This window comes from Anas acuta, chromosome 2 (genome assembly GCF_963932015.1).
Source record: "Anas acuta chromosome 2, bAnaAcu1.1, whole genome shotgun sequence".
Lineage (NCBI taxonomy): Eukaryota > Metazoa > Chordata > Aves > Anseriformes > Anatidae > Anas > Anas acuta.
This window is the reverse complement of record NC_088980.1, coordinates 73,065,207-73,086,004: the sequence shown is the minus strand read 5'-3', so window position 1 is coordinate 73,086,004 and position 20,798 is coordinate 73,065,207. Positions and strand designations below refer to the sequence as shown.

The window sequence follows — 20,798 nt, the reverse complement described above, 5'->3', positions numbered from 1 at the left end:
CAGCTGAAGCGTCAGTGCCAGTTAGAGGAAACCATCAATGTACGGGGTTTGAAGAGAGTTGGACCAGTGTTCCAAGGAACATGTACTAGTGCTGCATATATATGTATATAAATATCTCTACAGCTGGCTTGTATCAGACATAGAGTGGCCATCAGGACTAGGGAAGCGGTTGTCCCTCTGTGCGCGGCTCTGCTGAGGCTGCACCTCGAGCACTGTGTTCAGCGAAGAGCTCGAGGTGCTGGAGCGTGTGCGGAGAAGGGCTCTGAAGCTTGTGAAGGGTTTAGAGAACAAGTCTGGTGAGGAGCGGCTGAGGGAGCTGGGGTTGTGCAGCCTGGAGAAAAGGAGGCTCAGGGGAGACCTTCCTGTGCTCTACAGGAAGCTGAAAGGAGGCTCCAGAGAGGTGGGGATCGTTCTCTTCTCCCAAGCCCCCAGTGACAAGACAAGAACAAAACCCCTTAGGTTGTACCAGGGGAGGTTTCGGTTGGTTCTTACGAAAAATTTCTTCACCGAAAGAGTTGCTCTGGTGGGTTTACGTGGCAAGGTTTTGGTAGCAGGGGGCCATAGGGGTAGCTTCTGTGAGAAGAATCTAGAAGCTGCCCCACGTTAGATAACGGCTCCCCTGCTGGCCAGAGCCAAGCCAAGAAACGATGTCGCTTGTTCCTCTGTGAGAGCGTATTTAAGAAAGGAGAACAAAAATAACAAAAAAAAAAAGCTGCTTCACAGGGAGAAAGAGAGGAGAAGCAGCCCTGCAGCCCCCCAGGTGAGTGCAGCAGGAGGGCAGGGTCGCTGCAGGCAGGCAGCAGCAGTTCCCCTGCGGGCTGTGCAGGGAGAGGCCCCCGGTGGAGCAGGCTGTCCCCCTGCAGCCCATGGAGCAGATCTCCACGCTGCAGCCCCCCCGTGGGTGGAGGAGCCCCCGGTGGAGCAGGTGGATGTGGCCTGGAGGAGGCTGCGGCCCATGGAGAGCCCCCGCAGGGCAGGAGCAGGCCCCGGGCCGCAGCTGCAGCCCCCCCGTGGAGAGGAGCCCCCGCAGGAGCAGGGGGTCTGGGGGGAGCTGCCGCCCAGCCGGGGGGGACCCGTGCTGGAGCAGTTTGCTCCTGGGGGATGGATGGATGGATGGAGCCCGTGGGACGGAGCCGTGTGGGAGCAGTGCTTGAGGAGCTGCTGCCTGTGGGCAGCCCGTGTGGGATCAGCTGGGGAAGGACGGCATCCCGTGGGAGGGACCCCACGGGGAGCAGGGGCAGGGAGGGAGCGAGAAGGAGCGGCGGGGACAAAGCATCAGGGACTGACCGCAGCCCTCAGTCCCCTGTTTCCCTGCACTGCTCAGGAGGAGGAGGTGGAAGAGGGCAGATGGGGAGAAGACGTTTTGGGTTTCTTTCCTTTGTTTCTCACGTGTCTAGTTTGTTGGTAGTAGGCAATCACTCTTACTGTCTCCCTATGCTGAGTCTGCTTTGCCCGTCACGATAATTGTTGAGCGATCTCCCCGTCCTTATCTCAGCCCTTGAGCCCTTTGCATCGTATTTTCTCCCCCTTTCCCTTGAGGAGGGGGAGTGAGAGAGCGGTCGTGGTGCCCACCCGATTCAGACCACCGCAGTTGCAAAGTCCTGGGAAAGATTTCTTTAAAGAAATTAAACAAGGTGTTTAACAAAGAAATGCAGAGTTTCCTCTTTAAGGCTTCCTGGAGAATTGGGGTTCTTTCCTATTCCCAGCTCGGAGGAAGGGAATTGTTGATTTCACCTTCTTTTTTCTGACATGGAAATAAAAGGTGAACTGTTCTACAAGTACGGGCAACGTCTCAGAATCAAGCTCTTTTGGTCTGTAATCCTTTCTCAAGGAAAAGATTGATCACACACCTTCCACAGATGTAGGGGAGCAGGGAATAATTTTTGAACTACCCTAATTCAAGTCAGTTTGGGCATAGTGGTCCTTCTCTAGCTTTTTCTGAGACATACGCGTTAGCAACAGAGAGTGTTGTGCCGTCGCTGGGAGGCGCCTGCCGTGATGACTTCAGAAACAGAAGGGAATTATGTCACCACAGCACTTTGGCAACAGCTACCTCTGCGCACGTTTAGCCGGGAGGGACAGAGAAGGGTGCTGGATGTGTTGAAACCACGTGAGGATTTGTGGATCTCACCTCGAGGTGCACAGAGAGGGCCCATGCCCTTCTGTAAGTGTTTTGATGCTTGGCTGGGGAAAACAGTGTGGTTTTGTTGTGAATGCTTCATTTTAGTATTCTGTAGTTTGTGTAAAGCCCTTAGAGAAGCCTCAGGTTTGGTACTTTGCTCAATGATGGAGCTGCACAGAGTGAGAACAGACCCAATGTACGGGTGAGGGCCTCTGCACGTTCTCTTCTTCCTACAGACGATCAACAAATAAGGGTAGACAGAGAAGAGTGTGCTGTGGTCCTCCCATAGACCGCAAGTACTAAAGCATAAACAAGAGGCTTAAGAGTACCCGTGTCACGTTAAAATTCAGGACAGCAATGGACTTCATCACATGGGCTGGCCTGTCGACTAGTGTCTCAGGCTGTGGTGTATGAAGATGCACTCCATCTGCTTTCAGGGTAGCAATTGCAGTGGGCAAGCTGCCTGACCTTAACATTGTTCATTCCATTTTTCACCTGAGTTTTGCTGGTTTCCCACGATTCACTCTTGGTCTAGAAAAAAAAAGAAATTAAAAAAAAAAAAAAAAGGAATTTGGATCAAAATAAAAGGATTTCCTTTCCATTAGTTACATGTTCTATACTTGACAGGTTTGATTATCGACTTAGAAGGCAAATATCTGGCCAGACTGCAAGACTTGTGCTCGCAGCGTGGGACAGCTCTCGTAAAGGTGATTCAGGGTAGCTTCTGGAAAACAAGACGTCAGATCTCCCAGACAGCTTTCTTTGTGCTAATGTAGGAAGGGCGAGTAAGAGTAAAGGTAAGAGTCCAGGTACCGTAAGAAGCGGAAAGTGTGAAGGAAACTTCCTTCTGGCTGATACAGCTCCATATCTAGTTGTCAAGTATGAAGAGAGCAGTTCTAAGTTTCTCGGGGAGAGGAAAACAAAGAGGCTGGGAGATTGTACAAAGAAAAAAATGGGATGAGCTATTTCAGGAAATCCTAGTAACTGGAAATAGAGATTGGAAGAGTGCTTTAAGCCAAGACAGAAACTTTTCAAAACTAAAACCTAGGAGTTGGATGAACCAAGAAATGAATCCATTTTGATTATGCAGTTGTGTCCAGCGTTATCTTGGGAGATATGGTTTCCACATAAAATGTATCTGGGGCTTGAAGTTTTCCTAACGCCCTTCTCTGTGTATTCCCTACTGTTTGGTAAGCGCTGAGGTCACACTGCAGACAGCAGCACGTCCTCTCCCCACTCCTTAGCTGTCTGTTTTCACAACACGCCTAGCAACAGAATGGCTTTGGCACAACTGCGCCTATGACCGAGTTCATTCAAGCTGGTGGACAAGGTAAAAGCTCTGGACAAGCGAAGGGGAGGGAGGGATGGACGGACATACAATATGATCACTTTAATCTCATTTCTCTAAGAACCCTTGCCGAGAAAACAAAACAAAACAGAACGGAACAGAACAAATGAAGCAAGCAGCCAGCTTGCTGGAGACATTGTCTGCGAAACAGTGCAGACACTTGCAGACAAAAGCATACCAAAGGACTAACTCTTTGAGCTTAATTCTACTCAAACAGCATAACCTCAAAGTCCTGTTTCTGTTCATCACAGGCTGGTACAGTAACATGTCGCATCTGATGACTTTGCAGCATAGATGTCAGGAATGCAGCTTGGGATCACCTCCTTCTACTGAGAGTTCAGTTTGAAGGGATGAGCAAGTAATTTTTCCTGGGTGGACAGAAATCTAAAGTCTGTTTTCTAACACTCTTACAGACACTTCTCTGTCCATCGGCCTGTCCTGCCAACTCTGGTGTGAGTGTGAAGTTGTGGCAAGAGGGGTTTCCCGTTCCTATTTGACCTGGTGGACACCAGCTTTCCTAGGAAATTGCTGATGTTGCTGAGGAGGCAGCAGTATCAAAGCCCTAGATTCTGAAAGCAGCAAAGCAAGCTAGAGGAAAACTGTATGTCCGGGTAATTTTCTTTCTTTTTATTTTTTCATTCTTCACTTGTAAGAAAATCTAAGTCTTTAAACCATTTGTTTGAAAACACAGCTTTATGGAAATGCTTCTGGGTGTGCTCCTTCCCCTTGTTTGCAACCTGCTTAACCTCGCTTCAGCTCTAGGACACCTATGCTCGAATTTATGCTTCCCATGATAAAGCGGCGTTCTTTCGGTATTCTCTTCTGTGACGGTTGCAGGTGAGGTTGAAAAGAGTTGTCAGTACGATTCTTCGTTTCCTTTGCAGTATCCAAAACTCCGTATTACAGCGGATCTTCTCCTCTGATCTGAAAAGCTTCACAGGCCAAAAGAGAATTGAGATGAAGAAGGAAATAGAGAATGCTGACCAGTATTTCCAGTTACCACCCGTAAGTGTTGTGAAAGAATCCGGTGCATTTCTGTAGTGGTAGAAAGTTAATAAAGTCATGATCGTGCGCTTGAAGGCAAGCAATGCTATAAAAACGAAGAATGCAAGGCCCTGCTTAAGGCCAGTCTTCAGGCTGCTTCTCGATCAACAGCTCATTTGGTTGTTCCACAACCTCATCTCCGCTTGCTTAGAAGTTGTGAAGGTCGGAAGCACACTCCGTGTTTTTCATCCCCTCTGTGTATCTTTTCCCTGACAGCAACTTCTGTCTTGGCTCTTCACATCCAGCCAGAGCAGTTTCTTTGCCTCCGCAACCTGCAGGCTGTCCTCTCGTGTGTACCTGTGCTGGACTGAGGGTAATGCTTGTGACGCACACAGATGCTGTATTCACTAGCACTTTTAGAAAAGAGAGCAAGAAGCTAACCTGCGCAGCAGTTTCTTAGGTTTCTGTATATCTATCTATCTATCTCTCTGCGCATATATTTCATTACTTACTTACTTTTTTAAAGATCCTTTAAATATAGTAGATCCTTTAAGAAAGCTTACTTGTCCTTCTCCTTTACTTGTTTTTAACGTTTACTTTTCTAACCAATCCTTAATGTTACAATATTGGATTTATTTAGTTCTCAGTCCTTAGAAGTTCTCAAAGCACATCAGTGATTTCTGTATTTCTCAATCTTTCCATCTGCATTGAGACCTCTTATCTTAATTTAGGTATTAGGTGAAGAAGAACACTGAAACCAGCTGAAGCCGTATCAGCATAGATGCTTCTGTGCTAGGAAGTAATTCCGAGTGCTTCCACGGTGTACTTTAGACAGGTTTGCTCTGGTCCTCTGGACTCAGCATCCCCAAGGGATATTTCAAAGCTCTCTGAAGGACCCGTCATTATCTCTGACACTGCAGTCTCCATTAGGAAGGGGTAAATATGCCTTGCCCTTGTGCAAAGGAACTACTCAGTTAGCTGTTTCTAACCCAAATCTCTTTGTTGTCTTCTGTTGACAGACACCACCCGGCTAGCCAAGCTAAACCACTGAAAACGGAAGGAGTGGGACATCTTCAAAAGCCTGCTGCTGCTTCTAAGCAGAACTGCGATGTAGGTGGGGACACAGCAAGAGGACACGTCCAGGCCACGGTGGAACTGCAAGGCACCTGTCTAAGCCACAGAACGAAGTCAGCGATTCCCAGTTGCAGACTGTTGCTCGCCTAGTGACACAGCAGCTGGAGCGCTTCTGGTTGCTGCTGATGGGTTCCCGTGAATCAGCCAGGGATAGCAGCTATGAGAACGACTGAAGCAATCTGAAGATACCTGAAAGAAAGAAAAGAGGAGGGAAGAAGACAAGAGGGGAGGGAAGGGGAGGGAATAAAAGGAAGGGAGGGGAGGGAAGGGGAGGAGAGGGGAAGGGAGGGAAGGGGAGGGGAGGGGAAGGGAGGGTAGGATAGGGTAGTGTAGCATAGCATAGCGTAGGGTAGCGTAGCGTAGTGTAGGGTAGCGTAGCGTAGTGTAGTGTGGTAGAGGGGAGGGGAGCGTAGGAGAGTATAGGGTAGTGTAGGGGAGCGGAGTTTAGGGGAGTTTAGGGTAGGATAGGGGAGGGGAGCGTAGGGGAGCATAGGGGAGGGGAGCATAGGGTAATAATGTAGGGTAGTGTAGCGAAGGGGAGTGTAGGGTAGTATAGGGGAGGGGAGTGTAGCAGAGTGTAGGGACAGGGAGCATAGGGGAGGGGAGGGGAGGGCAGGAGAGGGTAAGATAGTGTAGGGGAGGTTAGGGGAGGGTAGGATAGGGTAGTGTAGCATAGCATAGCATAGGGTAGCGTAGCATAGTGTAGTGTGGTAGAGGGGAGGGGAGCGTAGGAGAGTATAGGGTAGTGTAGGGGAGCGGAGTTTAGGGGAGTTTAGGGTAGGATAGGGGAGGGGAGCGTAGGGGAGCGTAGGGGAGGGGAGCATAGGGTAATAATGTAGGGTAGTGTAGCAAAGGGGAGTGTAGGGTAGTATAGGGGAGGGGAGTGTAGCAGAGTGTAGGGACAGGGAGCATAGGGGAGGGGAGGGCAGGGGAGGGTAAGATAGTGTAGGGGAGGTTAGGGGAGGGTAGGATAGGGTAGTGTAGCATAGCATAGCGTAGGGTAGCATAGCGCAGCGTAGCGTAGCATGGTAGAGGGGAGGGGAGCGTAGGAGAGTATAGCTACCCTATACTCTCCTACGCTCCCCTCCCCTCTACCATGCTACGCTTGTAGGGGAGCGGAGTTTAGGGGAGTGTAGGGTAGGATAGCGGAGGGGCGTGTAGGGGAGCGTAGGGGAGGGGAGCATAGGGTAATAATGTAGGGTAGTGTAGCAAAGGGGAGTGTAGGGTAGTATAGGGGAGGGGAGTGTAGGGGTGTGTAGGGTAGTTTAGGGGAGGGGAGTGTAGCAGAGTGTAGGGATAGGGACTGTAGGGGAGGGGAGGGGAGGGGACCGTAGGGGAGGGGAGGGGAGGGAAAAGAGGGGATGGGAGGGGTGGGGAGTGCTACCATAAATAAAATTGCCAAATACATGACCTTTTGGATCCGGAGCCAAATATTTGTGTTGCTGAAGGGATGCAAGACACAGACTCCTGATGGCTCTTGAACAGGAGGCGTTTATTGCCCTTTTTCACTCCTACATGTCCTCTCCCCGTAGCCCCACGTGCTGTCCACGCGCCCGAATCTATCATACAGTTGGTCAGAGACCCTCAGACACGCACCTGGAGCCAGCCAGCAATTGCCCACTGCCCAAAGGTCCTCTTTAGCACTGTAGCCATTTCTTGATCTCAGCCCGGCTCAAGGTTTTGTTCCTACCACTTGTTTCCTCATTACCTCTAATTCAGGGACCTGCGAAACAGCGCGAAGCCACCTGAAAATTCCCTCCCCACGCGTTGCCATTCATTCCACAACCTGATTTATCGCTGCCATCCGCGCATTGCACAGTGCCATGAAAGCTTTGGCGTGCACAGAGGTGGCTGAGGATTTTCAGAAAGAACTTTCCTTAAGAACTGCATCAAGACTTTTGCTGGAAGGCAAAAGATCGGGTGATTGATTAACGTAGGGAAGGCAGCTGAGCAAGGGAAGCATCTTCCAAACTTCCAAATATTTCCTGGATACAGAACTACAACTCCTCTGCTCTCCGCTTAGGAGTTTCTGTCACCTGCTTAGGAAGCAGAAGCAGTAAGATGGGATTTAGAGGATCCAGCTGAAGCGTCAGTGCCAGTTAGAGGAAACCATCAATGTACGGGGTTTGAAGAGAGTTGGACCAGTGTTCCAAGGAACATGTACTAGTGCTGCATATATATGTATATAAATATCTCTACAGCTGGCTTGTATCAGACATAGAGTGGCCATCAGGACTAGGGAAGCGGTTGTCCCTCTGTGCGCGGCTCTGCTGAGGCTGCACCTCGAGCACTGTGTTCAGCGAAGAGCTCGAGGTGCTGGAGCGTGTGCGGAGAAGGGCTCTGAAGCTTGTGAAGGGTTTAGAGAACAAGTCTGGTGAGGAGCGGCTGAGGGAGCTGGGGTTGTGCAGCCTGGAGAAAAGGAGGCTCAGGGGAGACCTTCCTGTGCTCTACAGGAAGCTGAAAGGAGGCTCCAGAGAGGTGGGGATCGTTCTCTTCTCCCAAGCCCCCAGTGACAAGACAAGAACAAAACCCCTTAGGTTGTACCAGGGGAGGTTTCGGTTGGTTCTTACGAAAAATTTCTTCACCGAAAGAGTTGCTCTGGTGGGTTTACGTGGCAAGGTTTTGGTAGCAGGGGGCCATAGGGGTAGCTTCTGTGAGAAGAATCTAGAAGCTGCCCCACGTTAGATAACGGCTCCCCTGCTGGCCAGAGCCAAGCCAAGAAACGATGTCGCTTGTTCCTCTGTGAGAGCGTATTTAAGAAAGGAGAACAAAAATAACAAAAAAAAAAAGCTGCTTCACAGGGAGAAAGAGAGGAGAAGCAGCCCTGCAGCCCCCCAGGTGAGTGCAGCAGGAGGGCAGGGTCGCTGCAGGCAGGCAGCAGCAGTTCCCCTGCGGGCTGTGCAGGGAGAGGCCCCCGGTGGAGCAGGCTGTCCCCCTGCAGCCCATGGAGCAGATCTCCACGCTGCAGCCCCCCCGTGGGTGGAGGAGCCCCCGGTGGAGCAGGTGGATGTGGCCTGGAGGAGGCTGCGGCCCATGGAGAGCCCCCGCAGGGCAGGAGCAGGCCCCGGGCCGCAGCTGCAGCCCCCCCGTGGAGAGGAGCCCCCGCAGGAGCAGGGGGTCTGGGGGGAGCTGCCGCCCAGCCGGGGGGGACCCGTGCTGGAGCAGTTTGCTCCTGGGGGATGGATGGATGGATGGAGCCCGTGGGACGGAGCCGTGTGGGAGCAGTGCTTGAGGAGCTGCTGCCTGTGGGCAGCCCGTGTGGGATCAGCTGGGGAAGGACGGCATCCCGTGGGAGGGACCCCACGGGGAGCAGGGGCAGGGAGGGAGCGAGAAGGAGCGGCGGGGACAAAGCATCAGGGACTGACCGCAGCCCTCAGTCCCCTGTTTCCCTGCACTGCTCAGGAGGAGGAGGTGGAAGAGGGCAGATGGGGAGAAGACGTTTTGGGTTTCTTTCCTTTGTTTCTCACGTGTCTAGTTTGTTGGTAGTAGGCAATCACTCTTACTGTCTCCCTATGCTGAGTCTGCTTTGCCCGTCACGATAATTGTTGAGCGATCTCCCCGTCCTTATCTCAGCCCTTGAGCCCTTTGCATCGTATTTTCTCCCCCTTTCCCTTGAGGAGGGGGAGTGAGAGAGCGGTCGTGGTGCCCACCCGATTCAGACCACCGCAGTTGCAAAGTCCTGGGAAAGATTTCTTTAAAGAAATTAAACAAGGTGTTTAACAAAGAAATGCAGAGTTTCCTCTTTAAGGCTTCCTGGAGAATTGGGGTTCTTTCCTATTCCCAGCTCGGAGGAAGGGAATTGTTGATTTCACCTTCTTTTTTCTGACATGGAAATAAAAGGTGAACTGTTCTACAAGTACGGGCAACGTCTCAGAATCAAGCTCTTTTGGTCTGTAATCCTTTCTCAAGGAAAAGATTGATCACACACCTTCCACAGATGTAGGGGAGCAGGGAATAATTTTTGAACTACCCTAATTCAAGTCAGTTTGGGCATAGTGGTCCTTCTCTAGCTTTTTCTGAGACATACGCGTTAGCAACAGAGAGTGTTGTGCCGTCGCTGGGAGGCGCCTGCCGTGATGACTTCAGAAACAGAAGGGAATTATGTCACCACAGCACTTTGGCAACAGCTACCTCTGCGCACGTTTAGCCGGGAGGGACAGAGAAGGGTGCTGGATGTGTTGAAACCACGTGAGGATTTGTGGATCTCACCTCGAGGTGCACAGAGAGGGCCCATGCCCTTCTGTAAGTGTTTTGATGCTTGGCTGGGGAAAACAGTGTGGTTTTGTTGTGAATGCTTCATTTTAGTATTCTGTAGTTTGTGTAAAGCCCTTAGAGAAGCCTCAGGTTTGGTACTTTGCTCAATGATGGAGCTGCACAGAGTGAGAACAGACCCAATGTACGGGTGAGGGCCTCTGCACGTTCTCTTCTTCCTACAGACGATCAACAAATAAGGGTAGACAGAGAAGAGTGTGCTGTGGTCCTCCCATAGACCGCAAGTACTAAAGCATAAACAAGAGGCTTAAGAGTACCCGTGTCACGTTAAAATTCAGGACAGCAATGGACTTCATCACATGGGCTGGCCTGTCGACTAGTGTCTCAGGCTGTGGTGTATGAAGATGCACTCCATCTGCTTTCAGGGTAGCAATTGCAGTGGGCAAGCTGCCTGACCTTAACATTGTTCATTCCATTTTTCACCTGAGTTTTGCTGGTTTCCCACGATTCACTCTTGGTCTAGAAAAAAAAAGAAATTAAAAAAAAAAAAAAAAGGAATTTGGATCAAAATAAAAGGATTTCCTTTCCATTAGTTACATGTTCTATACTTGACAGGTTTGATTATCGACTTAGAAGGCAAATATCTGGCCAGACTGCAAGACTTGTGCTCGCAGCGTGGGACAGCTCTCGTAAAGGTGATTCAGGGTAGCTTCTGGAAAACAAGACGTCAGATCTCCCAGACAGCTTTCTTTGTGCTAATGTAGGAAGGGCGAGTAAGAGTAAAGGTAAGAGTCCAGGTACCGTAAGAAGCGGAAAGTGTGAAGGAAACTTCCTTCTGGCTGATACAGCTCCATATCTAGTTGTCAAGTATGAAGAGAGCAGTTCTAAGTTTCTCGGGGAGAGGAAAACAAAGAGGCTGGGAGATTGTACAAAGAAAAAAATGGGATGAGCTATTTCAGGAAATCCTAGTAACTGGAAATAGAGATTGGAAGAGTGCTTTAAGCCAAGACAGAAACTTTTCAAAACTAAAACCTAGGAGTTGGATGAACCAAGAAATGAATCCATTTTGATTATGCAGTTGTGTCCAGCGTTATCTTGGGAGATATGGTTTCCACATAAAATGTATCTGGGGCTTGAAGTTTTCCTAACGCCCTTCTCTGTGTATTCCCTACTGTTTGGTAAGCGCTGAGGTCACACTGCAGACAGCAGCACGTCCTCTCCCCACTCCTTAGCTGTCTGTTTTCACAACACGCCTAGCAACAGAATGGCTTTGGCACAACTGCGCCTATGACCGAGTTCATTCAAGCTGGTGGACAAGGTAAAAGCTCTGGACAAGCGAAGGGGAGGGAGGGATGGACGGACATACAATATGATCACTTTAATCTCATTTCTCTAAGAACCCTTGCCGAGAAAACAAAACAAAACAGAACGGAACAGAACAAATGAAGCAAGCAGCCAGCTTGCTGGAGACATTGTCTGCGAAACAGTGCAGACACTTGCAGACAAAAGCATACCAAAGGACTAACTCTTTGAGCTTAATTCTACTCAAACAGCATAACCTCAAAGTCCTGTTTCTGTTCATCACAGGCTGGTACAGTAACATGTCGCATCTGATGACTTTGCAGCATAGATGTCAGGAATGCAGCTTGGGATCACCTCCTTCTACTGAGAGTTCAGTTTGAAGGGATGAGCAAGTAATTTTTCCTGGGTGGACAGAAATCTAAAGTCTGTTTTCTAACACTCTTACAGACACTTCTCTGTCCATCGGCCTGTCCTGCCAACTCTGGTGTGAGTGTGAAGTTGTGGCAAGAGGGGTTTCCCGTTCCTATTTGACCTGGTGGACACCAGCTTTCCTAGGAAATTGCTGATGTTGCTGAGGAGGCAGCAGTATCAAAGCCCTAGATTCTGAAAGCAGCAAAGCAAGCTAGAGGAAAACTGTATGTCCGGGTAATTTTCTTTCTTTTTATTTTTTCATTCTTCACTTGTAAGAAAATCTAAGTCTTTAAACCATTTGTTTGAAAACACAGCTTTATGGAAATGCTTCTGGGTGTGCTCCTTCCCCTTGTTTGCAACCTGCTTAACCTCGCTTCAGCTCTAGGACACCTATGCTCGAATTTATGCTTCCCATGATAAAGCGGCGTTCTTTCGGTATTCTCTTCTGTGACGGTTGCAGGTGAGGTTGAAAAGAGTTGTCAGTACGATTCTTCGTTTCCTTTGCAGTATCCAAAACTCCGTATTACAGCGGATCTTCTCCTCTGATCTGAAAAGCTTCACAGGCCAAAAGAGAATTGAGATGAAGAAGGAAATAGAGAATGCTGACCAGTATTTCCAGTTACCACCCGTAAGTGTTGTGAAAGAATCCGGTGCATTTCTGTAGTGGTAGAAAGTTAATAAAGTCATGATCGTGCGCTTGAAGGCAAGCAATGCTATAAAAACGAAGAATGCAAGGCCCTGCTTAAGGCCAGTCTTCAGGCTGCTTCTCGATCAACAGCTCATTTGGTTGTTCCACAACCTCATCTCCGCTTGCTTAGAAGTTGTGAAGGTCGGAAGCACACTCCGTGTTTTTCATCCCCTCTGTGTATCTTTTCCCTGACAGCAACTTCTGTCTTGGCTCTTCACATCCAGCCAGAGCAGTTTCTTTGCCTCCGCAACCTGCAGGCTGTCCTCTCGTGTGTACCTGTGCTGGACTGAGGGTAATGCTTGTGACGCACACAGATGCTGTATTCACTAGCACTTTTAGAAAAGAGAGCAAGAAGCTAACCTGCGCAGCAGTTTCTTAGGTTTCTGTATATCTATCTATCTATCTCTCTGCGCATATATTTCATTACTTACTTACTTTTTTAAAGATCCTTTAAATATAGTAGATCCTTTAAGAAAGCTTACTTGTCCTTCTCCTTTACTTGTTTTTAACGTTTACTTTTCTAACCAATCCTTAATGTTACAATATTGGATTTATTTAGTTCTCAGTCCTTAGAAGTTCTCAAAGCACATCAGTGATTTCTGTATTTCTCAATCTTTCCATCTGCATTGAGACCTCTTATCTTAATTTAGGTATTAGGTGAAGAAGAACACTGAAACCAGCTGAAGCCGTATCAGCATAGATGCTTCTGTGCTAGGAAGTAATTCCGAGTGCTTCCACGGTGTACTTTAGACAGGTTTGCTCTGGTCCTCTGGACTCAGCATCCCCAAGGGATATTTCAAAGCTCTCTGAAGGACCCGTCATTATCTCTGACACTGCAGTCTCCATTAGGAAGGGGTAAATATGCCTTGCCCTTGTGCAAAGGAACTACTCAGTTAGCTGTTTCTAACCCAAATCTCTTTGTTGTCTTCTGTTGACAGACACCACCCGGCTAGCCAAGCTAAACCACTGAAAACGGAAGGAGTGGGACATCTTCAAAAGCCTGCTGCTGCTTCTAAGCAGAACTGCGATGTAGGTGGGGACACAGCAAGAGGACACGTCCAGGCCACGGTGGAACTGCAAGGCACCTGTCTAAGCCACAGAACGAAGTCAGCGATTCCCAATTGCAGACTGTTGCTCGCCTAGTGACACAGCAGCTGGAGCGCTTCTGGTTGCTGCTGATGGGTTCCCGTGAATCAGCCAGGGATAGCAGCTATGAGAACGACTGAAGCAATCTGAAGATACCTGAAAGAAAGAAAAGAGGAGGGAAGAAGACAGGAGGGGAGGGAAGGGGAGGGAATAAAAGGAAGGGAGGGGAGGGAAGGGAAGGGGAGAGGAAGGGAGGGAAGGGGAGGGGAGGGGAAGGGAGGGTAGGATAGGGTAGTGTAGCATAGCATAGCGTAGGGTAGCGTAGCGTAGTGTAGGGTAGCGTAGTGTAGTGTGGTAGAGGGGAGGGGAGCGTAGGAGAGTATAGGGTAGTGTAGGGGAGCGGAGTTTAGGGGAGTTTAGGGTAGGATAGGGGAGGGGAGCGTAGGGGAGCATAGGGGAGGGGAGCATAGGGTAATAATGTAGGGTAGTGTAGCAAAGGGGAGTGTAGGGTAGTATAGGGGAGGGGAGTGTAGCAGAGTGTAGGGACAGGGAGCATAGGGGAGGGGAGGGCAGAGGAGGGGAGGGCAGGAGAGGGTAAGATAGTGTAGGGGAGGTTAGGGGAGGGTAGGATAGGGTAGTGTAGCATAGCATAGCATAGGGTAGCGTAGCATAGTGTAGTGTGGTAGAGGGGAGGGGAGCGTAGGAGAGTATAGGGTAGTGTAGGGGAGCGGAGTTTAGGGGAGTTTAGGGTAGGATAGGGGAGGGGAGCGTAGGGGAGCGTAGGGGAGGGGAGCATAGGGTAATAATGTAGGGTAGTGTAGCAAAGGGGAGTGTAGGGTAGTATAGGGGAGGGGAGTGTAGCAGAGTGTAGGGACAGGGAGCATAGGGGAGGGGAGGGCAGGGGAGGGTAAGATAGTGTAGGGGAGGTTAGGGGAGGGTAGGATAGGGTAGTGTAGCATAGCATAGCGTAGGGTAGCATAGCGCAGCGTAGCGTAGCATGGTAGAGGGGAGGGGAGCGTAGGAGAGTATAGCTACCCTATACTCTCCTACGCTCCCCTCCCCTCTACCATGCTACGCTTGTAGGGGAGCGGAGTTTAGGGGAGTGTAGGGTAGGATAGCGGAGGGGCGTGTAGGGGAGCGTAGGGGAGGGGAGCATAGGGTAATAATGTAGGGTAGTGTAGCAAAGGGGAGTGTAGGGTAGTATAGGGGAGGGGAGTGTAGGGGTGTGTAGGGTAGTTTAGGGGAGGGGAGTGTAGCAGAGTGTAGGGATAGGGACTGTAGGGGAGGGGAGGGGAGGGGACCGTAGGGGAGGGGAGGGGAGGGAAAAGAGGGGATGGGAGGGGTGGGGAGTGCTACCATAAATAAAATTGCCAAATACATGACCTTTTGGATCCGGAGCCAAATATTTGTGTTGCTGAAGGGATGCAAGACACAGACTCCTGATGGCTCTTGAACAGGAGGCGTTTATTGCCCTTTTTCACTCCTACATGTCCTCTCCCCGTAGCCCCACGTGCTGTCCACGCGCCCGAATCTATCATACAGTTGGTCAGAGACCCTCAGACACGCACCTGGAGCCAGCCAGCAATTGCCCACTGCCCAAAGGTCCTCTTTAGCACTGTAGCCATTTCTTGATCTCAGCCTGGCTCAAGGTTTTGTTCCTACCACTTGTTTCCTCATTACCTCTAATTCAGGGACCTGCGAAACAGCGCGAAGCCACCTGAAAATTCCCTCCCCACGCGTTGCCATTCATTCCACAACCTGATTTATCGCTGCCATCCGCGCATTGCACAGTGCCATGAAAGCTTTGGCGTGCACAGAGGTGGCTGAGGATTTTCAGAAAGAACTTTCCTTAAGAACTGCATCAAGACTTTTGCTGGAAGGCAAAAGATCGGGTGATTGATTAACGTAGGGAAGGCAGCTGAGCAAGGGAAGCATCTTCCAAACTTCCAAATATTTCCTGGATACAGAACTACAACTCCTCTGCTCTCCGCTTAGGAGTTTCTGTCACCTGCTTAGGAAGCAGAAGCAGTAAGATGGGATTAGAGGATCCAGCTGAAGCGTCAGTGCCAGTTAGAGGAAACCATCAATGTACGGGGTTTGAAGAGAGTTGGACCAGTGTTCCAAGGAACATGTACTAGTGCTGCATATATATGTATATAAATATCTCTACAGCTGGCTTGTATCAGACATAGAGTGGCCATCAGGACTAGGGAAGCGGTTGTCCCTCTGTGCGCGGCTCTGCTGAGGCTGCACCTCGAGCACTGTGTTCAGCGAAGAGCTCGAGGTGCTGGAGCGTGTGCGGAGAAGGGCTCTGAAGCTTGTGAAGGGTTTAGAGAACAAGTCTGGTGAGGAGCGGCTGAGGGAGCTGGGGTTGTGCAGCCTGGAGAAAAGGAGGCTCAGGGGAGACCTTCCTGTGCTCTACAGGAAGCTGAAAGGAGGCTCCAGAGAGGTGGGGATCGTTCTCTTCTCCCAAGCCCCCAGTGACAAGACAAGAACAAAACCCCTTAGGTTGTACCAGGGGAGGTTTCGGTTGGTTCTTACGAAAAATTTCTTCACCGAAAGAGTTGCTCTGGTGGGTTTACATGGCAAGGTTTTGGTAGCAGGGGGCCATAGGGGTAGCTTCTGTGAGAAGAATCTAGAAGCTGCCCCACGTTAGATAACGGCTCCCCTGCTGGCCAGAGCCAAGCCAAGAAACGATGTCGCTTGTTCCTCTGTGAGAGCGTATTTAAGAAAGGAGAACAAAAATAACAAAAAAAAAAAGCTGCTTCACAGGGAGAAAGAGAGGAGAAGCAGCCCTGCAGCCCCCCAGGTGAGTGCAGCAGGAGGGCAGGGTCGCTGCAGGCAGGCAGCAGCAGTTCCCCTGCGGGCTGTGCAGGGAGAGGCCCCCGGTGGAGCAGGCTGTCCCCCTGCAGCCCATGGAGCAGATCTCCACGCTGCAGCCCCCCCGTGGGTGGAGGAGCCCCCGGTGGAGCAGGTGGATGTGGCCTGGAGGAGGCTGCGGCCCATGGAGAGCCCCCGCAGGGCAGGAGCAGGCCCCGGGCCGCAGCTGCAGCCCCCCCGTGGAGAGGAGCCCCCGCAGGAGCAGGGGGTCTGGGGGGAGCTGCCGCCCAGCCGGGGGGGACCCGTGCTGGAGCAGTTTGCTCCTGGGGGATGGATGGATGGATGGAGCCCGTGGGACGGAGCCGTGTGGGAGCAGTGCTTGAGGAGCTGCTGCCTGTGGGCAGCCCGTGTGGGATCAGCTGGGGAAGGACGGCATCCCGTGGGAGGGACCCCACGGGGAGCAGGGGCAGGGAGGGAGCGAGAAGGAGCGGCGGGGACAAAGCATCAGGGACTGACCGCAGCCCTCAGTCCCCTGTTTCCCTGCACTGCTCAGGAGGAGGAGGTGGAAGAGGGCAGATGGGGAGAAGACGTTTTGGGTTTCTTTCCTTTGTTTCTCACGTGTCTAGTTTGTTGGTAGTAGGCAATCACTCTTACTGTCTCCCTATGCTGAGTCTGCTTTGCCCGTCACGATAATTGTTGAGCGATCTCCCCGTCCTTATCTCAGCCCTTGAGCCCTTTGCATCGTATTTTCTCCCCCTTTCCCTTGAGGAGGGGGAGTGAGAGAGCGGTCGTGGTGCCCACCCGATTCAGACCACCGCAGTTGCAAAGTCCTGGGAAAGATTTCTTTAAAGAAATTAAACAAGGTGTTTAACAAAGAAATGCAGAGTTTCCTCTTTAAGGCTTCCTGGAGAATTGGGGTTCTTTCCTATTCCCAGCTCGGAGGAAGGGAATTGTTGATTTCACCTTCTTTTTTCTGACATGGAAATAAAAGGTGAACTGTTCTACAAGTACGGGCAACGTCTCAGAATCAAGCTCTTTTGGTCTGTAATCCTTTCTCAAGGAAAAGATTGATCACACACCTTCCACAGATGTAGGGGAGCAGGGAATAATTTTTGAACTACCCTAATTCAAGTCAGTTTGGGCATAGTGGTCCTTCTCTAGCTTTTTCTGAGACATACGCGTTAGCAACAGAGAGTGTTGTGCCGTCGCTGGGAGGCGCCTGCCGTGATGACTTCAGAAACAGAAGGGAATTATGTCACCACAGCACTTTGGCAACAGCTACCTCTGCGCACGTTTAGCCGGGAGGGACAGAGAAGGGTGCTGGATGTGTTGAAACCACGTGAGGATTTGTGGATCTCCCCTTGAGGTGCACAGAGAGGGCCCATGCCCTTCTGTAAGTGTTTTGATGCTTGGCTGGGGAAAACAGTGTGGTTTTGTTGTGAATGCTTCATTTTAGTATTCTGTAGTTTGTGTAAAGCCCTTAGAGAAGCCTCAGGTTTGGTACTTTGCTCAATGATGGAGCTGCACAGAGTGAGAACAGACCCAATGTACGGGTGAGGGCCTCTGCACGTTCTCTTCTTCCTACAGACGATCAACAAATAAGGGTAGACAGAGAAGAGTGTGCTGTGGTCCTCCCATAGACCGCAAGTACTAAAGCATAAACAAGAGGCTTAAGAGTACCCGTGTCACGTTAAAATTCAGGACAGCAATGGACTTCATCACATGGGCTGGCCTGTCGACTAGTGTCTCAGGCTGTGGTGTATGAAGATGCACTCCATCTGCTTTCAGGGTAGCAATTGCAGTGGGCAAGCTGCCTGACCTTAACATTGTTCATTCCATTTTTCACCTGAGTTTTGCTGGTTTCCCACGATTCACTCTTGGTCTAGAAAAAAAAAGAAATTAAAAAAAAAAAAAAAAGGAATTTGGATCAAAATAAAAGGATTTCCTTTCCATTAGTTACATGTTCTATACTTGACAGGTTTGATTATCGACTTAGAAGGCAAATATCTGGCCAGACTGCAAGACTTGTGCTCGCAGCGTGGGACAGCTCTCGTAAAGGTGATTCAGGGTAGCTTCTGGAAAACAAGACGTCAGATCTCCCAGACAGCTTTCTTTGTGCTAATGTAGGAAGGGCGAGTAAGAGTAAAGGTAAGAGTCCAGGTACCGTAAGAAGCGGAAAGTGTGAAGGAAACTTCCTTCTGGCTGATACAGCTCCATATCTAGTTGTCAAGTATGAAGAGAGCAGTTCTAAGTTTCTCGGGGAGAGGAAAACAAAGAGGCTGGGAGATTGTACAAAGAAAAAAATGGGATGAGCTATTTCAGGAAATCCTAGTAACTGGAAATAGAGATTGGAAGAGTGCTTTAAGCCAAGACAGAAACTTTTCAAAACTAAAACCTAGGAGTTGGATGAACCAAGAAATGAATCCATTTTGATTATGCAGTTGTGTCCAGCGTTATCTTGGGAGATATGGTTTCCACATAAAATGTATCTGGGGCTTGAAGTTTTCCTAACGCCCTTCTCTGTGTATTCCCTACTGTTTGGTAAGCGCTGAGGTCACACTGCAGACAGCAGCACGTCCTCTCCCCACTCCTTAGCTGTCTGTTTTCACAACACGCCTAGCAACAGAATGGCTTTGGCACAACTGCGCCTATGACCGAGTTCATTCAAGCTGGTGGACAAGGTAAAAGCTCTGGACAAGCGAAGGGGAGGGAGGGATGGACGGACATACAATATGATCACTTTAATCTCATTTCTCTAAGAACCCTTGCCGAGAAAACAAAACAAAACAGAACGGAACAGAACAAATGAAGCAAGCAGCCAGCTTGCTGGAGACATTGTCTGCGAAACAGTGCAGACACTTGCAGACAAAAGCATACCAAAGGACTAACTCTTTGAGCTTAATTCTACTCAAACAGCATAACCTCAAAGTCCTGTTTCTGTTCATCACAGGCTGGTACAGTAACATGTCGCATCTGATGACTTTGCAGCATAGATGTCAGGAATGCAGCTTGGGATCACCTCCTTCTACTGAGAGTTCAGTTTGAAGGGATGAGCAAGTAATTTTTCCTGGGTGGACAGAAATCTAAAGTCTGTTTTCTAACACTCTTACAGACACTTCTCTGTCCATCGGCCTGTCCTGCCAACTCTGGTGTGAGTGTGAAGTTGTGGCAAGAGGGGTTTCCCGTTCCTATTTGACCTGGTGGACACCAGCTTTCCTAGGAAATTGCTGATGTTGCTGAGGAGGCAGCAGTATCAAAGCCCTAGATTCTGAAAGCAGCAAAGCAAGCTAGAGGAAAACTGTATGTCCGGGTAATTTTCTTTCTTTTTATTTTTTCATTCTTCACTTGTAAGAAAATCTAAGTCTTTAAACCATTTGTTTGAAAACACAGCTTTATGGAAATGCTTCTGGGTGTGCTCCTTCCCCTTGTTTGCAACCTGCTTAACCTCGCTTCAGCTCTAGGACACCTATGCTCGAATTTATGCTTCCCATGATAAAGCGGCGTTCTTTCGGTATTCTCTTCTGTGACGGTTGCAGGTGAGGTTGAAAAGAGTTGTCAGTACGATTCTTCGTTTCCTTTGCAGTATCCAAAACTCCGTATTACAGCGGATCTTCTCCTCTGATCTGAAAAGCTTCACAGGCCAAAAGAGAATTGAGATGAAGAAGGAAATAGAGAATGCTGACCAGTATTTCCAGTTACCACCCGTAAGTGTTGTGAAAGAATCCGGTGCATTTCTGTAGTGGTAGAAAGTTAATAAAGTCATGATCGTGCGCTTGAAGGCAAGCAATGCTATAAAAACGAAGAATGCAAGGCCCTGCTTAAGGCCAGTCTTCAGGCTGCTTCTCGATCAACAGCTCATTTGGTTGTTCCACAACCTCATCTCCGCTTGCTTAGAAGTTGTGAAGGTCGGAAGCACACTCCGTGTTTTTCATCCCCTCTGTGTATCTTTTCCCTGACAGCAACTTCTGTCTTGGCTCTTCACATCCAGCCAGAGCAGTTTCTTTGCCTCCGCAACCTGCAGGCTGTCCTCTCGTGTGTACCTGTGCTGGACTGAGGGTAATGCTTGTGACGCACACAGATGCTGTATTCACTAGCACTTTTAGAAAAGAGAGCAAGAAGCTAACCTGCGCAGCAGTTTCTTAGGTTTCTGTATATCTATCTATCTATCTCTCTGCGTATATATTTCATTACTTACTTACTTTTTTAAAGATCCTTTAAATATAGTAGATCCTTTAAGAAAGCTTACTTGTCCTTCTCCTTTACTTGTTTTTAACGTTTACTTTTCTAACCAATCCTTAATGTTACAATATTGGATTTATTTAGTTCTCAGTCCTTAGAAGTTCTCAAAGCACATCAGTGATTTCTGTATTTCTCAATCTTTCCATCTGCATTGAGACCTCTTATCTTAATTTAGGTATTAGGTGAAGAAGAACACTGAAACCAGCTGAAGCCGTATCAGCATAGATGCTTCTGTGCTAGGAAGTAATTCCGAGTGCTTCCACGGTGTACTTTAGACAGGTTTGCTCTGGTCCTCTGGACTCAGCATCCCCAAGGGATATTTCAAAGCTCTCTGAAGGACCCGTCATTATCTCTGACACTGCAGTCTCCATTAGGAAGGGGTAAATATGCCTTGCCCTTGTGCAAAGGAACTACTCAGTTAGCTGTTTCTAACCCAAATCTCTTTGTTGTCT

The 20,798-nt window shown here is 49.4% G+C and overlaps 3 long non-coding RNA genes across 3 annotated transcripts; all 3 read left to right on the top strand.

The window, feature by feature from the left end:
- Positions 1 to 3,695: 3,695 nt before the first annotated feature.
- Positions 3,696 to 4,830, top strand: LOC137850614 (uncharacterized). The gene is made up of 3 exons (XR_011092675.1): positions 3,696 to 4,081; positions 4,355 to 4,475; positions 4,731 to 4,830. It is a non-coding gene; the product is annotated as an uncharacterized lncRNA (long non-coding RNA).
- Positions 4,831 to 11,361: 6,531 nt separating this feature from the next.
- LOC137851739 (uncharacterized) lies at positions 11,362 to 12,496 on the top strand. The gene is made up of 3 exons (XR_011093413.1): positions 11,362 to 11,747; positions 12,021 to 12,141; positions 12,397 to 12,496. It is a non-coding gene; the product is annotated as an uncharacterized lncRNA (long non-coding RNA).
- Positions 12,497 to 19,031: 6,535 nt separating this feature from the next.
- LOC137851738 (uncharacterized) lies at positions 19,032 to 20,405 on the top strand. The gene is made up of 3 exons (XR_011093412.1): positions 19,032 to 19,417; positions 19,691 to 19,811; positions 20,067 to 20,405. It is a non-coding gene; the product is annotated as an uncharacterized lncRNA (long non-coding RNA).
- Positions 20,406 to 20,798: the final 393 nt, after the last annotated feature.